The sequence below is a fragment of the Antechinus flavipes genome, chromosome 4, assembly GCF_016432865.1.
Source record: "Antechinus flavipes isolate AdamAnt ecotype Samford, QLD, Australia chromosome 4, AdamAnt_v2, whole genome shotgun sequence".
NCBI lineage: Eukaryota > Metazoa > Chordata > Mammalia > Dasyuromorphia > Dasyuridae > Antechinus > Antechinus flavipes.
The window spans coordinates 364,811,361-364,839,188 of NC_067401.1; the positions used below are offsets into that span (position 1 = coordinate 364,811,361).

At 36.3% G+C, this 27,828-nt stretch overlaps 1 long non-coding RNA gene across 2 annotated transcripts in view; it reads right to left on the minus strand.

The window, feature by feature from the left end:
• Positions 1-2,199: 2,199 nt before the first annotated feature.
• The window catches only part of LOC127562498 (uncharacterized), a 47,612-nt gene continuing 21,983 nt past the window's right edge, over positions 2,200-27,828 (minus strand). For both annotated transcript variants that reach the window (XR_007953682.1, XR_007953683.1), the window contains exons 2-3: positions 18,233-18,306; positions 2,200-3,909 (exon numbers count right to left, since the gene is read on the minus strand). This is a non-coding gene — a long non-coding RNA (uncharacterized LOC127562498). The remainder of the gene's footprint in view (positions 3,910-18,232; positions 18,307-27,828) is intronic.

Genomic DNA, 27,828 nt, shown 5'->3' on the forward strand with positions numbered 1-27,828 from the left:
CTCTGTTCTTGGGGTAGTTTGCCTTACACTGACTATCCTCACCTCATGTCCAGATTTCTTTAATTCTTTTTCATCTGCCCTCTTCTCTGATTTCCTTGAAGACTTGGCTCAACTGCTTCCTAGCTAGCTCCATTGCTAGTGTTTTTCCTCTGAGTGTATATAAAGTTTGTAGTTATATAATTGTTTACATATTTTCTCCCCCATTGATCATTCAGTTAATGAATAAACATTATTAAGCAATTACTACAAGCTAGACACTGTGCTCAGTGGTGGGGATAAGAAAAAGATAACTGCTCCTAAGGGGAAGACAACAAACATACAAATACATATACACAGTCTACATTCGTGATATATTGGAAATAATTAAAAGAAGGCAAAAGAAATGAGGGGGTGAGAGAGACTTCCTGCAGAAGATGGCATTTGAATTTTGATGAAAAGGTAGCCAATAGGTAGAGATGAGGAAGGTAAGCATTTCAAGTGTGCGACATAGGCGGGAAAATACCCAAATTGAGAGTCGAAGTGTCTTGTTTGTGAAACAGCAAAGAGGACAATATCTTTGAATTGAAGAGTACCTTATTGAGAGTACCTTGTAGGAGACTGAAAAGGAGAGAATAGCTTCTGAAGGGTTTTGAATACCTAACAAGATTTTATATTTGACCCTTGAAGCAACAAGAAGTTGGAGTTTGTTGGGTTGGAGAGAGGGGGTAGTTGTGTGTGATAACGATCAGACCTTTTAGACTGTGAGCTCTTTCAAGGAAAGGAACCTGATTTTGGCTTTACATCCCCAGCATTAGCACAGCACTTAGCAAAGAGAAAAAGGGAACAATAAATCTTGTTGAATCATTGACTCACTGCTAACTCAATAGCTTCATCATCATATCACTGAATGATGAGGAGGATTGAGGACTCTCCTATATAACAGCTTTCTTGTATCTAGGTTCCAGGAAGACTACCCAATAAACTGGTATTTCTTTTGGATAAAAGTCCCCCTCTCAACTTTCCTTAATCCTTTCCTGGTTCAAAGAGATCAAGGTTTCAGGTTCCCTGATCCTTCAGAGGGCCCCCCTTTCTTCTGGGAAAACAGCTCAGTACTCTTCCCTCCCCCCTTCCTCCCACACTAAGTCTGCATTTCTTTAGATTGGTTACTTATTTCCAGAAAAAGATTGGGCAACCTAAGGGTGGTCTCAGTGGGAGAGATCTTACTTTTTATTACCACCAAGAGACCTAAAATTGTCACTACATATCTTTGCTGAATGTTTGTTATCTATATCAAAGGGATCCCCTCAATGATTTGGTGATGATCAAGAATTCCCCTGTGAAGGAGAGAGTAAGAAAGTGCTCATGCAACGTGAGTGAAAGGAAAGAGTAGCATCTTAAAAGAGACTCTAATAGTATAAGAGACTTATAATCATTTAAAAAAAAAAAGATACCCAGGGAAAATGGTCTGATTGGTGGGAAACTTAAGAGGATCATTCTACAGGGCAACTCTTGTAATCTTCACTGGTTGCTTGCAGAGAGGAAGCTAATGATCTCTCAGATACCTTTCTACAGATGTCCCTGTTTGATTAAGAATCAGTGACTATAACACTGGTGTCATCATGTGTGTTGCAATCCTTGATTTGATATTACTGATGCTAATCATACCAAGGTTAATATCTCAAATCGTACGAATATAATCATTGGTTATCATCCAGCCCATAGAGCAGATGTTTAGATCTCATATTTGGTCTTTCCAAAGAGTAAGGCAAACCTAAAAATTCTGTTCTTCATTCTCTTCTATGTTTTAGGAGGTCATTAACTTTTTTTCTTTCATTTTTACTATTTTAAATTTTTTATTTTTTCTCAAGGGAACAAAAGATCACAATTTCAAAATTAAATTACATTTAAAAAGTCTGAATGTAAACAGTTAAAATGAGCACTTTCATATACACAGCAGCACACAAAATAGGTTCTTTATCAAAGTATGAGTCTCCATTTCACACTGCCTGCTTTTTCAAACAGGATTTAATAAATACAATATTCACTTGATTTAGCTTGCAATTATTCCTTCTTCTATTCCATTCTTCTCATAATCATCCATTCTTCTTATTCTTTACTACTTTCCCATCTATGTTTATTTGTTTGTTTTCTTGTGGAGTTTGAGGTGTTTCTTCTCTAAGTTGTGAGTGTGGTGTGTACACACACACACACAAACACACACACACACACACACACACACACACACAATCTTTTGTAAGGACTCCTTAAGCCAGTCCCTTACTGAACACAATGTCTAGCATTCCAAGAATGAAATAACTTTTCTTCTTTTTTTCTTCTAGCTTCATGTTATTTGCAAGAATTGCTATTCTCTGAGAAATGCTGGAGGGGATATGGAAAAATGGGGATAGTAACGGATGGTTGAAATCCAACCATTCTGAAGAACTATTTGGAACTATGCCCTAAAAAACTGCACATAGCTTTTGAGCTCCTTCTAGATCTATTACATAAGATCAACAGAAACGGAAAAGGATCCATATGTACAAAAATATTTACAACAACTCTCTTTTTGGTGGCACAAAATTGGAAACTGAGGGGATACCCTTCAATTGGAGAGTGGCTGAAAAAGCTGTGGTATCTAAATGGGAATACTATTGTGCTATAAGAAATGATGAAGGGAATAGTCTCATAAAAACATGGGAAGAATTATATGAACTGATATAAAATGAAGTGAGTAAAACCAGAACAATCTACATAGTAATAACAATATTGTAAATATAATCAACTGTGAAAGACTTAGTAACTGATCATTACAGTGATCCACCACAACTCCAAAGAATTCATGATGTAAAATGCTATTCATCTCCAGATAGAAAACTGATAGACTCATAGTACAAATTGAAGCAAAATTTTTTCCTTCCTTTCATTTTCTTTTTTCCCATTCTAGACTAACGAGGAAATATGTTTAGTGTGACTTTATATGTAGAATGGGTATCCTATTTCTTGCCTTCTCAATGGTTGAGGAAGGGGCTGGGAGGAGGAAGATTTGGAACCGAACATAAAAAGGAACAAAAATATAATGAAAAACAAAAAAAGAAAGAAAATGTTGTCTCCCCCACACAAAAAATTGTCATCCTCAAATATGGGAAGGGAGTAATCCAGAACTGTGTCATAGTGCCCATAACTGAGCCAACTGAGCCAAATACTTTTCCTATGGGAGCCCTCTGGACCCAAAGAGTGAATGGTTGTAGATATAGTGGGATTACCCAAACTGCCTCCTAGAGTTAAATGAATGTTGACATTGAGCATATGTCCCAGGGCCAACATCTCTGGGTAGCCCCCCCATGTGCTATCCTGTCCTGCTCTAAAGAGAAATTCCTTCACATCACCCTCAATGAGAAGTCTGAAGAGGTCAAGGTTCCTAGCCATGTAGTTGACAGTCTTTTCCCGAAGCTCCTGGTACTGGTTCTGGTGCCCATAGATTGCTTTGCTGACAGCTCTGTAAAGGCAGTTGCCATCAGGAATGATGTGGAAGCGGTACTTCTTTCTCTCCCGCAGGTACACATCCTGTTTTTCTATTTCCTCCAATCTCTGTTGCTTGCTTGAAATCATTGTCTTGATGCTATTTCTGTTCAGGAGTCAGAACTTTTCAGGTTGAGTTTCTTTCACTACAAACTTGGAATGGTAGTAGGTAGCTTGTTCGTGTGCCTTCTTTCCTGGAAGTCTGCTTTCTTAAAGTCTGCTGCTCACCCCTAGAGCTTCCTGGGATAGTCTTCAGACCCCTAGACAGGAACCAGGGTCTGAGTCCTTGAAAGTAGACACCAGGACTATCTGTCTTTGCTGTGATTGATGTTTCTCTTGGTCCAGCTCTCCTGGAGATGCTGCTGCTGTTGCTGTTGCTCAGATTCTGCCTTATGCTCTTGCTTTTGTTTCCTGCAAAGAGCAATACAGATTTTAAAATTTAGTACAATATTTAAATTCTTTTTTTTTTAATTTTTTATTTAATAATTACTTTATATTGACACTCGTTTCTGTTCCGATTTTTTTTCCCCTCCCTCCCTCCACCCCCTCCCCTAGATGGCAAGCAGTCCTTTATATGTTGGATATGTTGCAGTATAGCCTAGATACAATATATGTTTGCAGAACCGAACAGTTCTCTTGTTGCTTAGGGAGAATTGGATTCAGAAGGTATAAATAACCCGGGAAGAAAAACAAAAATGCAGATAGTTTACATTCGTTTCCCAGTGTTCTTTCTTTGGGTGTAGCTGCTTTTGTCCGTCATTTATCAATTGAAACTCAGGTCTCTTTGTCAAAGAAATCCACTTCCATCAAAATATGTCCTCATACAACATCGTTGTCGAAGTGTATAATGATCTCCTGGTTCTGCTCATTTCACTTAGCATCAGTTCATGTAAGTCTCGCCAGTCCTCTCTGTATTCATCCTGCTGGTCATTTCTTACAGAACAATAATATTCCATAACGTTCATATACCACAATTTACCCAGCCATTCTCCAATTGATGGGCATCCATTCATTTTCCAGTTTCTAGCCACTACAAACAGGGCTGCTACAAACATTTTGGCACATACAGGTCCCTTTCCCTTCTTTAGTATTTCTTTGGGATATAAGCCCAATAGAAACACTGCTGGATCAAAGGGTATGCACAATTTGATAATTTTTTGGGCATAATTCCAGATTGCTCTCCAGAATGGTTGGATTCGTTCACAACTCCACCAACAATGCATTAGTGTCCCAGTTTTCCCGCATCCCCTCCAACATTCATCATTATTTTTTCCTGTCATCTTAGCCAATCTGACAGGTGTGTAGTGGTATCTCACAGTTGTCTTAATTTGCATTTCTCTGATCAATAATGATTTGGAACACTCTTTCATATGAGTGGTAATAGTTTCAATCTCATTCTCTGAAAATTGTCTGTTCATATCCTTTGATCATTTATCAATTGGAGAATGGCTTGATTTCTTATAAATTTGAGTCAGTTCTCTATATATTTTGGAAATGAGGCCTTTATCAGAACCTTTAACTGTGAAAATGTTTTCCCAGTTTGTTGCTTCCCTTCTAATCTTGTTTGCATTAGTTTTATTTGTACAAAGGCTTTTTAATTTGATGTAATCGAAATTTTCTATTCTGTGATCAGTAATGGTCTTTAGTTCATCTTTGGTCACAAATTTCTTTCTCCTCCACAAGTCTGAGAGATAAACTATTCTATGTTCCTCTAATTTATTTATAATCTCGTTCTTTATGCCTAGGTCATAGACCCATTTTGATCTTATCTTGGTATATGGTGTTAAGTGTGGGTCCATGCCTAATTTCTGCCATACTAATTTCCAATTATCCCAGCAGTTTTTATAATATTTAAATTCTTAAACATAAATTTTTTTACAGTAATTAGCTAATTCTAAATCAGTTTCTGTGGAGTGGGGAATACAGTGTCTCCTAAAGTACACTTGGTTCCCCTCTTCATGAATGTTCTTCATTTCTAGTTAGAAAAAATTTTAACACTGAAATAGATATTTACCTAACAATATTCTTATATCTATTTCTAATTAGTCTCTGGGATCCTTATGGTTGAGGCAAAATTCAGTTTACTGAAAATGTTTGGATAATAAAATGGTAGAATCCACCTTTGTGCTTATGTATAGACAATGGGAAAGGAAATTTGAGGAAAAGCTGATCTTTTCCTAGGATATATTTTAAATTTAAGACCTCCACTCTGAGTTGCCCTTAGAGCCAATTGCTTTTTTCCAGATTCCCCTCTTTTACTGCCATAGCTCAACTCACCCCTTGTACTTTAGAGATGTGGGGCAATTGTCTTGCCAACCCCAACCTCCAGTTTTTGAAGGTTTCCCTTTTTTTAAATGTAAATTCTTGAAAGTGTGAACTGACTCTCACTATTGACTTTGATTTAAATGAGATACTCAAAAGTTTCACACCCTTTAAAAGGTGAGATTATTAATGTAAATCAGAAGGAATTCACTTTAGAGTGATAAACTCAATTACATGGGGATTCACCCTGAAATCACATTTGCTGTGCTTTTCACAACTTAGAAATTTTCCAGTTTGAAAGTGTCATACCTTTTGTATGCTTTCCTTTATTGCATATATATTTTTTATTGAATTAAGATCCCAAAAGGATGCATTTGATTTTTCTAGTTTGTGTGTGAGTTTTTTAATGCTTAATACATGGTCAGTTTTTGGTGATAGTGCCACAGCAACTTTTTATTCTCATTCAGTGTTCTGCTAGATTTTTTTTAAAACAATTCTATGTGCCAACTGTCCTCCATGAATGTAAAAATATTGATATTGTTTGATGGATATTGTAAACATGCATACCTAACTATATTGGTAAATTAAGGCTCCCCCTTTAACATCACAATCCTTGCAAAAATTCTTCCCTCCCTCTCTTACCTAAGTCTACATTTATCTGTAGGACACAAAGGAAAAGCTCTGACTCTTTAAAACAAAAGCAATATGGTTCTTCCCAAAGAGCAAACCTCAATTACTGTGGCATTGATCAAACTACTTAGTAACTACTACAAAACATCTCAGAATTGGAAATTGAGAGGATGTCAATCAATTGGTGAATGACTGAGCAAGTTGTATGTAATGTGAAGGAATACTATTATGCTATACTATTATGTTAAGCATGATGTTCTCAGAAAAACCTGGAAAGACTTACATGAATATTGGAGTCAAGCTCCAATGAATAGGAAGAGTATAGTTACGAAATGAAAATGCACGAGCCAGGAAGAAATCTGTCAAACAGATCATTTATTATTAATCTGAGAGCCAGAATTTACATACTCTAAGCTAGTGTTACATTAATACCAAAATTAAGCTAGTGTTACATTAACACCAAAATTAAGTTAGTGTTACATTAACACCAGATATCTCCAGGTGGCACTGTGTACATTCCAGGGTTAATGTATGTGCCATACTTCGATGTTTTAGTTTGACATTAACTTAAAGCAATTACTAACACTAGTCATAAATAGCAGAACCTAGCAATAACAATATATCTGTCTATTGGAAACAGGGTCGTAAATAGTATAGTTTGTGATGGCTTGTTCCTGTTACATGTATTCGTCAACAAAATTATCCTAAATTTATTTCAAGTATGTTTTTCTTTCATTGTTAAGGGAGACATTGTTAAGTTTGAACCACGTGCCTTTACAGAGAGCAGGTCTCAAGTAATAATCTGGACCGAACCCTTCCTGTACATGGACTCATTCAACACTGGCCCTCTACACATGAACTAATGAAAAGTTAAGCGAACAGAACCAGGAAAACATTGTACACAGTAACAGCAATATTGTATAATGATCTGCTGCAAATAACTTAGCTATTCTCAGTAACATAATGATTCAAGACAATTCTGAAGAATTTATGAAGAAACATGGTGTTCATCTCTAGAGAAAGAACTGGCAGAGCCTATATGCAGATACAAGATATTTTTTCTTTATTTTCAAGGTTTTTTTTTTTTTTTTAGTTGTGTTTTCTTTCATAGCATGACTTCCGGGAAAATGTGTTTTGCATGTGTATAATAACTTATGTCAAATTGCTTGTCTTATTATTGAGGGGGAGTGAAGGGAGGTAGAGAATGTGAAATTCAAAACTTGAAAAAAGAATGTTAACATTGTTTTTACATGTACTTGGGAAAAATAAAATATTAAAAAAATTCCTAAGGTCACTGAGAACTATATTCTGCTGACCTATGTAATTATTCCAATTTTATTATGTTTTCTTATATCCCTAAAACTTTGGGAAGACCTCCCTTTCCAAAATTGTGATAATGCTCAACCCCAGTGAAATAGATTTTGGTAACAACCTAAATAAAAATTTAAAAAAAAATGAGTTCCCCAGTTTCCCTCTCTGGAAACAAAACCCCAGAAAGTTCTTTTATATTTACATGGAAAACTTGTGAGCTATATTGGGGAATGAATTCTTGCCTTTGGGATTAGTACTTTCTGTGATATTGACACCCGGGGTTTTTAAGCTGCTTCTCCACAACTTATTCCTTTGATGTTAACAGTGGCCAACAGGATTACTAGCACTGTCTTTATCACCCCAATAGCTGTTTGAGATAGCCAGTCTCTGGGCTGCTCACATAGTTGGCAGAAAAGTATATCTGGGGTCACAATTCTCTCCAGGATCCCTGGAGAACCATTTCCCACCCTTCCTCACCTCCCCCCCACATTGGTCAATCTGACATTTCTGACCTCAGGAAGCTAATGGGCAACCCACTCAAGATATTGACCTAAGGAGCACTTCATTTCATCTGTCTGGAGAATTCTGTTGTCTACAAATAATATATTCCAATGAATCTCATTATAGAAATCATAAACATATAGCTGTTCTCCCTCTCCCTCCATATGCAGGAATTAGTTTATTAGAAAACTTACTTAAAGGGCATTTGTCAATAATTGTAAGAAATCAGTTAAAAAGTATTAAGCACATACAATGTGCCAAGCATTATGTTAAGTTCTGGATATATAAAGAAAGGCAGAATTCTGCTCAAGTCAATTTAATGGGACAGACAAGCAAACATATATGAACAAGCTATATACAGAATGATAACAGATAAAAGGTGCTAAAGTTAAGAAAGCTTAACTTTTAAAGATATGATTTTGACTGGGACTTGAAGTCAAAGTTACATCTTTAAGGCTTTTTTTTTTTTTTTTTTGAGGCAATTGGGGTTAAATGACTTGCCCAGGGTCACACAGCTAGTTTAAGGCTTTCTTAATCTCTCAGTTTTAGCTATAAAATATGAGAAGTCTTGGCTGAGAATCTGGGGAAGGCAGAGTCTTGAAGGTTTGAGAAAGAATGAAAAGATTTGGAAGAGCCACTTTGGAGAGTGGGAGAGTTTTGTTGATAAGGGAGATCTGCAAGGATTGCCTAGCAGCTGGGAGAGCCAAATTAAGATTATGGAACATCAATTTATAGTAACTCAGTGAGAATCATTGTGTAATTTTCTTCACCTTTGATCAGCAGGCTATGTTTGGAATGAAGGCAGCAGAGCCTGGAAGCTTCCAAGGTGAGACTTGGAAGGATTCAATTGTCATTATGAAAAAAGGATTGAGAACTCAAGAAAAAAGGACAGTGTAGACTTGAACTGATTTATTAAGGGGTCAAGATGGGGAATCACTAGAAGAGACCTGAGAGGTCAAGAAATCAGAGGTCATGGTTTGGACAAAGAGTGGATTAATATTTCTTTCCAGCTATTTTATGCAAACATCAAGACTCATTTGGGAAAAAGAAGAATTAAAACACCCTTGAGCTTCTGTATCTCTCTGTTTGTCAAGAATTTTGTACTTGTTATTTGAGCTGGATTCTGGAGTCTCTTGACCTCATTATGGCTGTACAATATCAATTACAATATTCTAAAAAATACTGATAGACAGCTGGGTGAGATAATGGATAATTCACTGGGCTGGGATTCAAGAAGGCTCATCTTCCTAAGTTCAGATTTAGCTTCAAATACTAAATGGCTGCTTGACCCTGGGCAAGTCACTTAACTAATTTGCCTTAGTTTCCTCCCCTGTGAAATGTCATGGGAAAGGAGATGGCAAAGCATTCCAGTGTCTTCACCAAGAAAACCCCAAGTAGGGTCATACAGTGTCCGACAACTGAAATGATTGAACAATAACTCTGATATATATATATATATGTATATATATATATATATATATGTATATATATATATATGTCTAGGCAATATTTCTGCATTATTATAAAGAAATCTTGATAATCAGAGTTAATGTCTTTAATTTTATATATCTCCTATTTTTAAAAATTAGTGGCTTAGATAAAATTGGTGCTATTATACATGACATATCACCATATACTGTTGGTTGCTTTTTTTTTCATCTAATATAGTGTTAATTTTGATCTTGCATCTGACTGCCAGTGATCTGACTAAAAGAAAATATTTTGAAACACCTTTCATGGTAGTAGTCAAATCAAAACAACAAGCATTTATTAAGTACCTATTTGTGCCAGACACTGCACTCAGTGTTTTGGGTACAAAGAATGGCAAAAACCAGTTACTGTGCGGGAGAATTCTGAGAAGATGGCAGAGTAGATTAGGAAATTTCAAGGTCTCCCAATATCCCCCACAAATAGAACACACATAGACTAGTGAAAAATCAAGACGACTTGGGACTCTCCTGATACAACATGAGAAGATCTGGGGATTAACATGGCTGAAGCACAAATACCTCTCAGCTCCATAGAAACATCAAGTGGGGATTGCCTAGCTGTTAGGGTGTGGCTGGAGTCTCAGTAGGAACCACAGAGACTTTCATCTCCTGGACTGTTAAGTTAGGGTTTGAGGCCATGAAGACAAGTAAACTTTAGCTGATTGGGAATGTCAAGCCCAGCTGTGATGCACAAGTAAGTGCTGCTGGCTGTGGGTATTTGCAAGAGGATGGAGCTCTTTTTAAACTGGAAATTATCAAAGATCTGAAAAAGGTTTGTCTTTATGGATCTACATCATCTGATGTTAAGGTGGTATTAGAGAATTTGGCTTATGAAATTTTAACCCCTAACCTGTATGTGCCAAAATGTTTGTGGCAGCCCTGTTTGTAGAGGCTAGAAACTGGAAATTGAATGGATGCCCATCAATTGGAGAATGGCTGGGTAAATTGTGGTATATGAATGTTATGGAATATTATTGTTCTGTAAGAAATGACCAGCAGGATGAATACAGAGAGGCTTGGAGAGACTTACATGAACTGATGCTAAGTGAAATGAGCAGAACCAGGAGATCATTATACACTTCAACAACGATACTGTATGACGATGTACTCTGATGAAAGTGGATTTCTTTGACAAAGAGACCTAACTCAGTTTCAATTGATAAATGATGGACAGAAGCAGCTACACCCAAAGAAAGAACATTGGGAAATGAATGTAAACTATTTGCATTTTTGTTTTTCTTCCTGGGTTATTTTTACCTTCTGAATCCAATTCTCCCTGTGCAACAAGAGAACTGTTTGGTTCTGCAAACATATATTGTATCAAGGATATACTGCAACATATTTAACATATATAGGACTGCTTGCCATCTAGGGGAGGTGGTGGAGGGAGGGGAAAAATCGGAACAGAAGCGAGTGCAAGAAATAATGTTGTAAAAAATTACCCTGGCATGGGTTCTGTCAATAAAAAGTTATTATAAAATAAATAAATAAACAAATAAATAAAATAATTTAAAAAAAAAGAAATTTTAACCCCTAGTGATTGGAAATCTATGAAATCCTGGAGTTAACATACCAGTCACCTTTGATCAACTAGCAGGCAAAGGTCAGTATGCATACACTTTAGTACAGATTAATTACCCTTTGATAGCATATGAGCAAATTGCTACTGTTGCTACCAAAACATGGGGCACCCTCCCAGAAAGACAAGATAGAGAGGAAGCCTTCACAAAAATAGAGCAAGGTCCAAATGAACCTTTTTCTGATTTTGTGAGATGTCTGCAGACAGTTGTCATACAAGCTATTGGTGAAAATCCTGCAACAAGAATAATGATAAAACAACTTGCTAATGAGGTTTGTAGAAGAATTGTACTAGGACTATACAAGGATGCTCCTTTAGAGTACATCATAAGACTCTGTGCCACAGTGGGCACAAACATCTTTTATACCCAGGCTATGATGCAGACTTCCTAAGATCAAAACATGGGAAGACAGGGTCCCTTTTGGCAAAGAACTAACAGAGAGACTCGTCAATGCTTTCAATGTGGTAAAGTAGGGCATCTGAAAGCTCAGTGTTGGCACAGAGACAGAGAGAGAAAACAGGGTGGGAGAACAAAACTCAATACCCCATGTCCAAAATGCAACAGAGGCTTCCATTGGGCATCAGAATATAGACTGACTGAGGGAAACAGGAATTGGGGCTCGGCTCCAGAGCCCCAAGGAAAAAATACCTGGGGCATGATGGCAGCCAATGCTACATCCAAAGAGTTTTTAGAAAGTCAGTACTCAGACATAATTAATCAGCTGAGAAGCAATCTGATGGGAGAAAGGGATTACAATTGGGGAGAATAGAGTTGTATGCAGCTGGGACTACTGAGATATCCCCTGGAGAGGTGAAATCTGTTCTTCTCTAGCCTATGGATCCCTTGCCTTCAGGCTTGACCATTTCCCCTCCTGAGAGTTAGAGGTGCCAACTGGCTAGAATTTTATTAAAGGCCATTAAGCAAGTAGTACAATTATCTGGGATAAGAGCTGACAAGATTAATACTTTTTATACTAATGCACAAATTAATGTATGCGGTGAAACCATCCCAGAGTGGCAAATTTTATTGGTCACAGCTCCAAATTTCACACAGGTCTCCATTAAAGATAACCAGACTATTACAAAATTGGCAATGGATTTTTGAAGAAAAGGTTTCTAAGGTGCCTTTTAAAAGACCAATCATCTTTACAGATGCATCCAAACATATCTTTTGTGCTGTATACTCTCATGACTTAACTATAGAGTAGTCAAAACTCTTTTCAGTACATTCAGCAGAATGAATTATATGCAATCATGCTAGCTCTTACTTATTATCTAGGAGATATAAATATAATATCTGATTTGTCTTATTCAGTAAGTGTAGTACAAAGAACTGCCACAGCCCAAATAAAATTTATAGCTCCTAATATATATCATCTCTTTAAGGAACTTCATGAGCAAGTGAGAAAGCATCCAGGTAAGATTTATATCTTGCATATCCACTCACATAATGGACTTCCAAGTCCTATGTTTTTATGGAAATTCAAAGGCAGATAGCCTTTTGACCATGTTAGTAAATACTCCTTTATTTCAGGCAGCCCAAGAATCTCATTCTAAATATCATCAGGCTGCTCAAGCTTTACATTTACAATTTGGAATAACAAAGAGAGGAAGTTAGGAGCATAGTAAAAGCCTGTACAGCTTGCATTTTTTCCAAGTTTCCTTTAGGAAAAAACCCTCATGGATTGAGACCCAATGAAATTTGGCAAATGGATGTGACCCATTATAAATCTTTTAGTTGTCTGTCTTTTATCCATGTTGTAGCAGACACCTTTTCAGGATTTACTTTTGCAATACTAGCAGCAAATGGCCTAAGTGGTCACTGAATTCCTTAGACAAGCATTTGCAATTATGGGTGTGCCACAAGCAATAAAAACAGATAATGAACCTGCATATACTTCCAAACATTTTGTGCACATTTGTGCACAGCATCAGATTTTACACATCACTGGCATACCTTTTAATCCTCAAGGACAGGCAATAGTAGAGAGGAGAAACAGACATCATAGTGCTCCTCCAAAACAAAAGAAAGGGGAGCCACAAGTAACCTTAGAGAACGTTTAAATTTAGCTCTTTATACTATTAAATTTTTGATTTTTTATAAAGATTCACTGGCTCAGGCAGACAGGTTTTATAACCTGCCAGAAGGGCAATATCCAGTAAGAGCAGCTCCACTATCTTTAGATAATTCCCTGGTGATGTGGAGAGATCCAGAAAGTGGTGAATGGAAGGGACCAGATAGGTTAACTGCTTGGGGCAGAGGGTTTGTTTGTATCTCTACAGATGGGGAAGGAATCAGATGGGTGCCAACAACTCGTATTCGCCTTGTCCATCTGAGAGAGACAGAAAGAGAAGATTCTCGAAACAAAGGAAAAGACCCAAAAAACATCAAATGGCAATTGACTCATGAACATCAAAAATTTTTGATGAGACTACTGCAGGACTTCAAAATCTTCAGGAATTATTGGATTCCCTGACACATGATGAGACTATTGCAAGACTTCAAAACTTGCAGGAATCATTGGATTCCCTGACACATGAAGTAATGGACAATAGATTGGTTTTGGACTATCTTTTGGCTGCTAAAGGAGATGTATGTGTGATTGTTGTCTATATACTTTCCTTCTAGGACATACGGACATGTGTAACTCCTCATGTTAATTCATGTTGTTTGTTACATCACTACTAGCCTGTGTTATATTACTATGTCCTTGTGTAATACCTCCCATGCTGATGGATTTATGTATACCTATTTCAAGTAAGACCCTTCAGTCCAGAGGAAACTTGCTAACAATATCTGGTTTGCTGTTCTCACCTCCCTGAAAAATCAGGGAGGGCATGATACCCTCTTTTTGGTGTTTTCACCTCTCTTCCTGAGAAGTCAGGGAGGGCATGCCTGCCTGTGTTCTAAAACAAAAGAAAGCAGGAGGTGTAGAGGACTGGAACTCTGGAGAAGTATACTTAAAACAAGGATACTTCCAACAAGTTGTTTACTCAGTGTGATTGATGAGATAATGGTTCTCTAGTTCACATATATCTAGTATGATATAAGGATGTAATCACTCTAGTTTGATATAATGATATAATCACTCTTGTTGGCATATACTCAGTATGCTGTAATGATATAATTGTAATAGGGCATTTGAGGGCTGAGAGAATTGGGAACACAGTCAGTTAGACTGGGACAGACTGTGAAGGAGACAAACTGTGGCAGACACAGACTGTGAAGGACACAGACTGAGTCAGACTGGGTCAGACTGTGACAGACACAGACTGTGAAGGAGATAATAAAGACTTTAGACTCTATTCCTGATTATCCTCATGGTGACTATTCTGCTGAGACCAAGGCCTTTCTGGAGGACCTACAGAAAGTTAGCCTGGACATTACAGTTTGGGATTCTGGGTCAGAGTGGAGAGCTAAAGAGAAGCTTGAGGCACCATACCATCTCACAATTTCAGGGGCTTACACTAATACCTCCCATTAAAATTAACTGGCAAAGAAGAAAGTACCCATTTAAACATATTATGGCAACAGAGAAGACCAGGGTTCATCTTCAGAGGAGGATATTTCAATTAAAAAAAAAAGCTTTTACCCCAAAGAGTAAAATGAAATGGTTCCCCAACCAGAAAGAATTTATAGAATTCAAAAAGGAATTTAAAAATCAAATGAAAGACACTGAGAAAAAAATAAAAAAAGAAAAAGAAAAACCATCCAAGAAAAGTGAGATTATAAAAAAAAATTAACCAAACTAGGAAAAAAGGTACAGAGGCTCAAAGAGGAAAATAATTCTTTGAAAATTAGAATTGGGCAAGGGGAAACCAGTGAAGCTAGGAGAGACAAAGAAATAACAAAACATTATAAAGAATAAGAAAATAGAACAGAATGTGAAATATAAGAAAAAGAACAGATCTGGAGAACAGATCAAGAAGAGAAAATAAAAGAATAATTGGACTACCAGAAAGTTATGACCAAAAAAAGAATCTTGACACAATAATATAGGAAATAATCCAAGACAATTTTACTGGAGTGATAGAACATGAGGGAAAAATAGAAATAGAAAAAACCCACTGATCACCACCTCAAAGAGATCCTTTGTAGAAAATACATAGGAATATTATTGCCAAATTTTGAAACCTTCAGATCAAAGAGAAAATTTTGTAAGAAACAACAAAAAACCAATCCAAATATGCTGGACCTATAATTAGAATTGTACAAGATTTTGCAGCAGCTATAATAAAAGATCATATATCTATTGACAATTAAAAGAACTAGGCCTGCCTATAGACAAAAATAACATATCCAGAAAAATTCTATAATTTTAATGAGAAAAAATGGACCTTCAATGAACTTGCAAGTTTTCAGGACTTTCTATCAACCAAACCCAAACTTAACAGAAAATTTAGTATATAAAAGTCAATATCAAATACCAATTTTAAGGAACTCAATGTGGAAAAACTATTTAAACATGGAAAAATTATTTGTGTTTTTTAAATATGGCAAATGTACGTTATATATTTAAGATTCACATCAACAATAGAGCAGCTCAAAAAAAAACTGGTAGAGTTAAGTATGATTAATTACTATTCATGTTATACAAATGAGGTGCAAAGGAAGAACAGACACAGAAACATTAGAGGGGAGAGAAGGGCCCATAGTTCTGAAAACCTACTCACATTGGCAATGAGTTCAATAGGCAATACTATATAAATACTGTTGTGATAAGGACACATGCTTGGATGTAGGTGAAACTGAGCTGTGAAAGTGAGAAGCTCCACACCCCTTAAGCTCATCAGCACTGTCCTTCAAGGTACTTACCTCTTTTCCTGCTCAACTGACCATGCCTTCCAGTTGTGTCAGTATCACCCCGCTCTTGTTCTTTCTCCTCACATTTCCTTGTCTGGATGTCCACATTAAAATCTTTCCTTGTTTTAAAACTTGTGGCTTTAAAACTTAAAGCCAATTGTATTATATTATACATAAGGAATGTTCCCTCAGGAATTGAATCAGGACCCCTAGCTTTGTAATATTGCTTTCCCACAATTTTCCACATTTCTGGCTCTAATTTTTCTTCCTTAGAGAGCCAAGGAGACGTGCACTCTAATATATTTAAGAGCCCAGTGATCTGCTTCTGACTTACCAACAAACTTTGCTTCTCTATTGATCTAACTACACATGCTTCATATTTCCCTTGGTATGGGGGAGGCTCTTTTCTTAGTATTTGCCCCATTTCAGCTGAAAAATGAAACTGACTAGTTTAGCCCTCACCAAATCTTCCTGCTTGTCTATTTTTATACTTACCCTATTTTCAGGTCATGGGACCTCTCCACTGAACTTGCTGATTGAGTCAGTTGAGATGCTGAGTGTAGGGCCTCACATCTAGTACCCCATATCTAATGCCCCATGTTGGGTGCCAAAATGTAGTGTGCTTTTTAGAGCCCCCAAATTGAGATGCCAAATTATAGTATGCTTTCTAGATCCCCAAACTGGGGTGCCAAAATATACCATCCAGACTAGCTCTTTGGAGGATCTTGGGACCAGCCTAAGTCCTTGGTTTTAGTGGAGGAGTGATGAAGGCAGGAGACCCATGAAGATGGTCAAAGATGGAGTCCTTTATTTCATTTTATTGGTCTTAGTGGAGTAGAGATGAAAGCAGGAGACCCATGAGGATGGTCAAAGATGTAGTCCTTTATTTCAAGTCCTCTTAGTTCTTAAATACCTCAGTATGATTACATCATTACATCACACTAAGCATATGTCAACTAGAGAACCATTACATCACCACATCACACTGAGGAAGTGCTAACTATAGTAGCATTACATTACCACAGAATATTGTGCAAGTGCTAACTATAAGTACCCTGCTATTGATATATAAATGTCTCTCTTTACTATAAGTATCCCTTGCTTCAAGTAGAACACAGATGGTCATGCCCTCCTTGACTTCTCAGGAAGGGTGAAAGCCCTTAGGGAAGATGGGGAGCCAAACCAGATATTATCAGCAGGTTTCCTCTGGGCTGAAGGGTCTTATACCTTACCCAGAGTTCCCCCACTATCTGCAGTCTTCTACAATATACCATTTATATTCATGAATGTCCATTTTTTCTTACTTCCTAAGAAATTGTTCTTTGGTTCCCTGCTGTGCATCTTATTTACTTGATTTTTTTTCTCCCTTTCATTTCCCCCCATCTCCAAAGCAAGCTGCAGCTAAAAAAAGATATATTTATGTATACATATATAGATAAACACACACACACATCCGACATATACACATGTCTTTCCTATCCTTGCTGATTATTCAATTAAATTCTGATCTATAACTTGCCTTGTTATTAGTTCAACTCCCTCCACCCAAGAATCCCCCCCTGTCTTTTTCCCTCACCCTTTGCTTCCTTGGGCAGATGCCCATCCCTCCCCCCTTATTTCTTTATAGATTTTGGAGCATGCTATACTCCATGTTTCCTTCCCTCATTATGTTTGGTATCTTCTAACTCTTTTATTAGAATATTAGAATATATGTTCATGATTATGATTGTGAGACTTCTGAGCAATCTATAAACTTTTTACTTTTTTTCTGGCACAAGTAGGTACTTAAGAAATGCTTGTTGATTTGGTTTGACTATTACTATGAAAGGCATTCCAAAATATTTTATCTTCAGTCAGATCACTGGCAGTCAATACAAGATCAAAATTAACACTATATTAGAAGAAATGAAAAAAAAGCAACCTACAGTATATAGTGTATATATCATGTATAATAGCCAATTTTATATAAGCCACCCAAATAGGAAATATATAAAATTAAAAATATTAGCTCTGATTATCAAGATTTCTTTATATGCAGAAATATTGCATAGACATCTATATCTGACAGATTTGTGTTGTTGTTCAAGCATTTTCTTTTTTTAGCTAAATCATTTTTTTCTGACACTTTTTTCCTCATTGTTCTTTTTTTATACCCACCTTCACACTGTAATCACCAAGTATCAATGTATATGTTGACATGATTTGGAAGTTCTTTTCAAATTTTCAATTCCCTGCAACAATAGATATACAATTAATGAGCATCATTAAATAATGTGTTTATTTACCTAATCCATTTATTACAAAGTTTCGACGGGATTTAATAATTCTATCCACATCTACACTGCCAGAATTTCAGTCAGCTTTTATATGAGCAATGGACACACCATCTTGTAAATCTCAGCTGGAATAGAATCAGCATTTGGGGCTTTGTCACATGAAAGTAGCCTAATGGCACTCAAAAGCTCTTCTTCAATTGGAACTTCAGTTAGGAAGTGACTGATTTCAACTTGAGTTGAAGCTATGGTCAGTAGCTTCAGCATTGATTGGTGATGGAAGTATTCAGCCCATCTCTCTAGGATCATGTCCTTATCACTGATCAGTGTAACACTATCAGCTTTGAGTTGTTGAGTTGCACTATAGGTCTTTGACCCATAAATACCCTTTATTGCATCATAAAAACACTTTGGATTGTTACTATCAGTAACATTTCATCTGCTTCATTATTGAACCAAGAATCTTGCATTTCAATTGTACTTTAACTTTGATGGAATTGAATACTATCTTCTTAGAAATGGATGAACCACTTCTTTTCTGCTCCATTGTTGCCAACTATGTGTTGGCTCAACTTACCCTCAAAATTGGCAACAAATTTTTCCCTCTCAGAAAAGCACTCTAATCTGTTGACATTAATTCTTCTAGTAGGTTTTTTGCCTTGAAGCTGATGCTTTTGTTGAATGCAAATTATCTTAGGAAGATTCTGAAGATCACCTAGCAGAATAAGATACAAAACACTAAGATCCTTTTTTGAATTAAAACTGCCAAGCATTCCAACTCTACTTCAGAGAGCACAACTCTGTTGGGCTGGCCACATTGTTTGAATGCCAAATATGTGCTTTGCCAAAAAGGTTATTTTATGGAGAACTTACACAGGACAAGGTGATCAGACACTCTCAAAATCTCTCTTAAGAACCTTAGAATTAATTGTAATTAATGTGGCACAGAAAAGCTCAGCATGGTGTGCCCTCATCAGAGAAGGTATTGTATTCTATGAGCAAAGCAGAATTGAATTATCTCAGAAGAAATACAAGATGCACAGTTAGAGAAGCCACCCCAAATATTCATAAGGATTATTTCTGTCCCACCTGTGGCAGAGCACTCTGAGCTCATACTGGTCTGAACAGCCACAGGTGGACACACTGAAACTCAACTTTAACATGGTCCTCTTTGAGAACAAAGGATAGCAATCAACTGTCAGAATTATTCTATACCTAATGCACAACTGAATATTCTAATAATATTCCTCTATTTATGGTTGACACTAACCTAATTGGTCTATTTCCCCCCATACTTGTAATTTAATTGGCACAGAACAGTGGTTCTCAAACTTTTGATATCAGAGTTCCTTTGCATTCTTAAAAATTATTGATGACCTCCTAAAGAAAGTCATATTATATATTTTATATGGGTCATATTAAATGTTATAAATATGTGTGTATTTTTTTACTGTATTTGAAATTAAATTATCTTAGTATCATGATAATAGTTTTAACCTCAAAGTCAAAAAAGGTCTCAGAGACCCACAGGAGTGCTAAGGTTTCTTTTCTTTTCTTTTTTTTTAATAACTTTTTATTGATAGAACCCATGCCAGGGTAATTTTTTACAGCATTATCCCTTGCATTCACTTCTGTTCTGATTTTTTCCCTCCCTCCCTCCACCCCCTCCCCCAGATGGCAAGCAGTCCTTTACATGTTGAATAGGTTACAGTATATCCTAGATACAATATATGTGTGCAGAACCGAACAGTTTTCTTGTTGCACAGGGAGAATTGAATTCAGAAGGTATAAATAACCTGGAAAGAAAAACAAAAATGCAAGCAGTTTATATTCATTTCCCAGTGTTCTTTCTTTGGGTGTAGCTGCTTCTGTCCATCTTTGATCAATTGAAACTGAATTAGCTCTCTTTATCGAAGAGATCCACTTCCATCAGAAGACATCCTCAAACAGTATCATTGTTGAGGTATATAATGATCTCCTGGTTCTGCTCATTTCACTTAGCATCAGTTCATGTAAGTCTCACCAGTCCTCTCTGTATTCATCCCGCTGGTCACTCCTTACAGAACAATAATATTCCATAACGTTCATATACCACAATTTACCCAACCATTCTCCAATTGATGGGCATCCATTCATTTTCCAGTTTCTAGCCACTACAAATAGGGCTGCCACAAACATTTTGGCACATACAGGTCCCTTTCCCTTCTTTAGTATCTTTTTGGGGTATAAGCCCAGTAGAAACACTGATGGATCAAAGGGTATGCACAGTTTGATAACTTTTTGAGCATAGTTCCAAATTGCTCTCCAGAGTGGTTGGATGTGTTCACAATTCCACCAACAATGTATCAGTGTCCCTGTTTTCCCACATCCCCTCCAACATTCCACATTATCTTTCCCTGTCATTCTAGCCAATCTGACAGGTGTGTAGTGGTATCTCAGAGTTGTCTTAATTTGCATTTCTCTGATTAATAATGATTTGGAGCATATTTTCATATGTTTATAAATAGTTTCAATTTCTTCATCTGAGAATTGTCTGTTCATATCCTTTGACCATTTATCAATTGGAGAATGGTTTGATTTCTTATAAATTAGAGTCAATTCTCTATATATTTTGGAAATGAGGCCTTTATCAGAACCTTTGATTGTAAAAATGTTTTCCCAGTTTATTGTTTCCCTTCTAATCTTGTCTGCATTTGTTTTGTTTGTACAAAAACTTTTCAATTTGATATAATCAAAATTTTCTATTGTGGTCAATAGTGATCTCTAGTTCTTCTTGGTCATAAATTCCTCCCTCTTCCACAGGTCTGCGAGGTAAACTATCCTATGCTCTTCCAATTTATTTATAATCTCATTCTTTATGCCTAGGTCATGAACCCATTTTGACCTTATCTTGGTGTACGATGTTAAGTGTGCTAAGATTTCACTTTGAGAACCATTAGTATGAAAAAGTCTTAGTGAAGAAACTTCCTCTTCTAATGAGATAAGCAGCTAGTCCTTTAGAGAGTTTTCTTACTGGAACACTGACAGATCAAGTCACCTGCCTAGGATCACATAGTCAGTATCCCACAGTTAGTACCAGGTACTTGTAGACCAACTCTCTATCTACACAATACTGCCTCTTCAAATAATTCTGATAGTGCAGTGAAAGACTTCCTTATAATAACTTATCAGAGAGTATCCTGTGCTGCCTTGCCCAAATTAGTGGGGGGGGGGTGTCTGTGGAGCAGAGGGGCCAATTTTTCTCTAAGAGAATGGTGAGCTGTTGGCTAAGTACTGAAGTGGCACAGATGGAGGGCTTTTTCAGGGCATTACACTCTAGCCCAGGGACCAGATGATTGACAAAAATCCAGGGGCTAAAGCAAGAGGCCTGTATGAGGCTTAATAAAGAGGTTCTTACCAGGTAACTAGGTCAGAGTTCCAAAGAACTAGAGGCAAAGATTTTTGTCTATATAACATAAGCAACAGGCTAAAGGGACAGCATAGTCACAAAGAGCAATGCTAATATCAGAACTAAAGGTCAATGGCCTAACTCTTGCAAAATGGAAGACAACAAGTATAAAAAACTATCATATCAGGGAACCTGGGGACAATTTGCTTTTTGCAAATGGTTGAAGTATCTACTGATTTTTGTGATTATTGTTGGGAATTTATGAATTTTACATGATTGAATTTTCTGTTTTTATATTACCTTCAGTAAAACCCCTAAACACTTTTCCACATTGCCACTTTCACTGGACCAAGGTCAGCTTCTATATCAGTAAAAAATATTCTCTTGTCCTCTGGCTACTTTCTGATGCTCCCTAAAAAGTAGCAGGTCCAAGAAGTCTGATGGAGTGGATCAGGTACTGGAATGTTGGTCAGGAAGACCTACATATGAATCTGCTTCTGATATTTATTAGTTGGGTGATCATAAACAATTGTAAGCCTCAGTTTTCCCACCCATAAAATGAAGAGTAGGGATTTCCTTCCTCTTGCTTTTTAGATGCTAGGGATACAAAAATGAAAAAAGATACATAATTTGCTCTCAGGTAGCTTACAATTCTGTAGGATTGGGAAAATAACCTTCTGGACTAAGCCTTTAAGATCTCATTCATAGAGGGCTATCTATCCTCTGGGCTGAAGGGGCGGATACCTCACCTGGAGTTCCCCCACTATCTGTGACACTCTACATCTCCTCTTTTCTTTTGTTTTGGTCTCAGCAGGACAGACACCACGAGAATCTGTCAAGAATAGAGTCTAGAGTCTTTATTCTGGCCCAGTCCTGATCTTAGTCTAGGAGATATCAGAGCCACCACAAGGCTGGTCAAAGATAGAATGTCTATCTTCTAGTTCTTCTTATCCCTTATATACATTATTGTAATTACATCATTACAGCATGCTGATTATGTGTGAACTAGAGAACCATTACATCACCATACTAAGTACTAAGTATCTATGTGAACTAGATAGCCATTGTCTCATTAATTCCACTGGGTTAACACCTTGTTGCAAGTATTCTTGTTTCAAGTATAACACAGGTGGTCTAGCCCTCCTTGCCTTCTCAGGAAAGGTGAGAACACCAAAGGGAGGTGAGAACACCAAAGGGAAAATGGGGAGCCCAACAAATATTGTTCTCTAAGTCTTTGCTCTTAAAAATATCTCCTGTTAACTTATAACCATTCAACCTTATTGTGTTCCCAAAATGGTGGGAGATAGGAATGACCTATGTGCAAAGTGAATATGGCACAGAGAACTTAAGTAACCTACAATGCATTTAGGAGTTATCTGGGGAGGGGGGGAGAGGAATGAGATTAAAAACTGTGCATGGGAATAGGATGTTGTACCCTTCATGTGGAACCACCAGAATGGGGTGAACAATGATAAACTATAACATCAAATTTTGTTTTTATTCTACAGATTTATATTTTGAAAGGAGAGTTCTCCCGAGTAGGAGGAAGGGAAACACTGAGCATCTCAACAGTGAATGAAAATGTAATGGAGGCACTTATTTCTTCTTCTCTCCCTTCCCTTGGATGGGTTAGCCAGGCTGGTACAAATCCTGGAAGAGCAGATGAGTTAGCTACAAGTATGGCTAAAAAGATTATCCATGCAAGTGATGCTGGCCACCCCTATGTTACTAGCTTTGCTGCAGAAACCAATCATTATATCTCTTTCCTTTTCCCAGAGGAGATGAGAAAAGACTTTATAATTGAGACAGAAGGATAGTGCTGTCCATTCTTTAGCACAAAGTCTTGCAAATTTTAATTGAAAATTTGCAACCTTTGTAGTTAGGAAGCTATCTAGAATTTGCAGGATCATAGAATCACAGAGTTAGAAGAGACCTTGGCTATGATTTAGTGCAACCAAAATGCCTGAGAAAAAGTAAGAAATTTCCTCTACAGCATCCTTCACAAGTAGTCAGACAATCCTTGAAGACATCCCATGATGGGAAATTCATCACTATTCTCAAGACAGCCCATTTCAGCTTGAGATTGTTAATGCTCAGCTGCTATAATAATCTATTTCATGCATTGATTTGACCATATCACCTCCTTGCTCAAAAACTGTTAGTAGCTCCCACTTGCTTAATAAATAAAAAACAGTATTTATTCTAACATTTAAGATCCTTTAAAATCTGGCTCTGACTTGCCATTCCAGCCCAATTTCATACTGATTTTCTTTCCACACTATATATTCTAGCAGAACTGTAGTGCTACTCTCTTCCTGCCATTGTGTATTATTAACTTTAATGGTTCTGAATGTTAGGTATGCAATTCTTCTTCATTTCTTCCTATTGAAATTCTTTTCTTCCTTCAAGACCTTGGGATCAAATGAAATTATATGTATAAAGTGCTTATCACAATGCTTGGCAGATAGTAGTAGTTTAATAAGTGCTATTTCCTGATAAATGTGGGAGGGAATGTGGGAAAACTGGAACACTAAACTTGTTGATAAAATTTTGAATTGATCCAATTATTTTAGAAAGCAAGTTAGAATTATGCCCAAAGGGCTATAAAACTGTGCATACTCTTTGATCCAGCTATATCATTGCTAAATCTATATTCTTAAGACATCCAAAAGAAGAGAGTAATGGATCTATTGTGCAAAAATGTTTATAGCAGCTCATTTCGCAGTGTTTAAGAATTAGAAATCAAAGGGATGCTCATCAATTGGGGAATGTATAAACAAACTGTGATATATGATGGAATATTATTGTGCTATAAATGACAAGTAAAATGGTTTCAGAAAAACTTATAAAGACATATATAAACTGATATTTCTATATGAAGAACCAGAAGAATGTTTTATACCATAACAGTAATATTGTAGAATGATTAACTGTGGATGACACTTATTTTCAGCAATATAATGATCTAAGACAATCCCAGAGCACTCATAATGAAGCATGTTATTCATATCCAGAGAAAGTACTAATATCATTTAATACAATCTGCAGTATGCTATTTCCTTCTTTCTTTCTTTTCATTTTTTCCTTTCTTTTTTATTCAAATCTTCTTGTACAAAATAACTAATATGGAAATGTATTACATGATTGTACATATATAACTATATCAGATTGCTTACCATCTCAGGGTAAGGGAGAGAATAGGGAGGGATAGAATTTGGAGCTTAACACTTAAAAAAACCATTTTTTAAATGGTTTTAACATGTATTTGGAAAAAAAATAAAGTATTATATAAAAACAAATAAACAAATAAATGCCATCCCCATCCACCACTTCAACTCCATAACAATCCCACTGTGAGTTGAAAGTGAACTCCTACTAAAAATTTTCCTATTTTATTGAGACCTCTCTTTGCTCATAACAAATTCTACGTGTCATATTTATTTGTGCATCCAACCTTAGTTTATAAATATTTTTGAGAGTAAATTACAGACCAAATATCTTACATACAGCAGGCAATAAATGTGTCATTGGATTGCTGGAAACATCCATGCTGCACCACTATATATCTATTATTAGAAAACATTCCTATCCATATTTTGAATGACTCCAAAGTTGGTCACAAGGAGAATATTTTTAGGGAGTGGGAAGAAGCATAGTAATGAGGAAATTTTGCTTAATATGGGATTATTGCAATGTATGTTATTGGAGGGAATACTAATTGTAATAACAGTTGTCATTTATATAATGCTTTAAGGCTACGTGAGTTACCTAAAGCACTGGTTCCACCATACCCCTCCGCTCCTCAATGAATTCTTGTATCTCCATATTGGTACCAAGATAAAATACCCCTTTGTTCAGTAGCTAAAGTCCTTTACAACCTTTCCAAGCTAATTATATGTTATTTCCCCTTCATACATTCTATATTCTAGACAAATTGGCCTACCTTCAGTTCCTTGTACCTCACAATCTATGTTCTATTTCTATGATTTTACTGAGGTATCTTCCATACCTGCAATGGCTTTTTCCTTACTTTCAATTCTTGGAATCCCTAACTCCCTACAAAAGTCAATTATAGGTTTACTTCTTATCTAAGACCTTTCCTGATGCACCCAGCTTCTAGTGTCCTTTGAAATCACTTTATATTTATTTCATATTTATTTATATGTGAATGTCTTCTTTCTCTTAGTAGACATTTTAGGATAGAAATTGTTCTTTTTATTCTCTGTGCCTAGGATAGTATTTGATACACTGTAGATGCCTAACAAATAAGTATCTGTTGACACATTACTTGTTAAGTTTTACAAACCACTTAAAATGTATTCTTAAATTGAGGTTACTTGACTTGCCCAGGGTCCCATAGCCTGATTCCAGGGTTGGTTCTCTATTCACTGATACCTAACATACATTTCCTCTTTTTTTTTTTTTTTTCTTCTCTTTTTTTGAGAGGCAATTGGGATTAAGTGTTAAACTAGTTAAGCTAGTAAGTGCCTGAACTCTGGTCCTCCTGATTCCAGGGCTGGTGCTTTATCTACTGTGCCTTCTAGCTGCCTCCAATACATCCTCTTTTGATTTTTATTATAACTATGTAAAGTTTTATCATGCCATTTTTAAAGATGGGGAAAATGAGGCTCAAAGAGAAGTGACACAACTAATGAAGGTCTAAGGCCAAATTCAAATGTAGATCTTGCTGATTCCAAGCCTAGCGCTCTATCTAAACTCTCATATCTCTCATACTGATGCAATCATAGCTCTTTTAATGTGCTGAAGAAAGTTGTCTCTAAAAGTTGTCATTCTGTAAATGTATTTAAGTTCTGTCCAAAGGTTCATATTTGTCTTTTTTGCCCCGAAAGGTACATATTTTCTATATTCTTTCACAGATGTTTTCCCCCAATGTTATCATTATTTTTGAAGATCCCCTGTGAAGTACCTTCAATATGTTTTACTGGATTGTGAATATTTTATGATATTATGAAAATTCAACAAATGCAGGTTTCATTCTGAATTGAAACTGAAAGAGAAAGTATAAAAATCAGTAAAACACCAAGTCAATTCAATAATGCCCATGTTATGCAAAACAACACAGGTGTTTTTTATCTCCAGTAGAATATTAAGTCCCTTAATGATAGGAACTTATAGATCTCAAGCTAAACGAAATCTCAGGTCATCTAGTCTAATTCCCTTACCTTATTAAAGAGAACACTGAGACTTCCTGGAGGTTAAGTGTTTTACCCAACATTCTACAGATAAGAAGATAAGAAGGGATTGAACCTAAGCTTCTGCATTCTAAAATAATGAATGTTCTTTCCATCATACCACACTACCTTTTTTGTTGTTGTATTTCTTTCCCTAGAACCTAACAGAGAACAAGCATTTAATAAATGTTTAATGATTTGAACTGGATTAAAAAAAAAAAAGGAAAAAAGAAAGAAAAAAGGAAGTGAAAAAAAAGATAAGCTAAATATTCCTTGCCCTCAAGGAGTTTACATTTCAATGCAAGACTGCAACATATACAAAGAAAAGTAAGGAAAATATGGGAGAGAGTCCAAAAAATTGGGGTATCAGAAGATATATTTGACATGTGAAATCTGAGCTAATCATTGAAGACAGCTAAAGAGCCTAAGAAATGAAGATGAGAAAAGTCCATAATACAATAATTTGAGGAATTCTTCCTATAGATATCTCTTCTAAGAGGAAAGCTGGTTTTTGTTTGGTTTATTGCAGAATTTTAGAAATTAGTGCCAGTCATTTCCACTTTAGAACTCAAAAAAACCCACCCACAACAACTCAGATAAGGTTTCATTTTGTTTCTTGAATGAATTGGTCATTCTTCATAAAATAATGAAAAGTAAGCAGTCTGGCCCTAATATATTGTTGGTAGAGCATGAAATAAAACAATCATTTTGGAAAGCAATGTGGAATTATGCAAATAAAGTGACTAAAATGTCCATAGCCTTTGAACCAGAGATTCTATTACTGGGCTTATATTCCAAAGAAACCACTGATAAGAAAAAAGTCCCTACATATTCTAAAATATATATAGCAATATATATATATATATATAGCAGCACTTTTTATGATAGCTAAGAATTGGA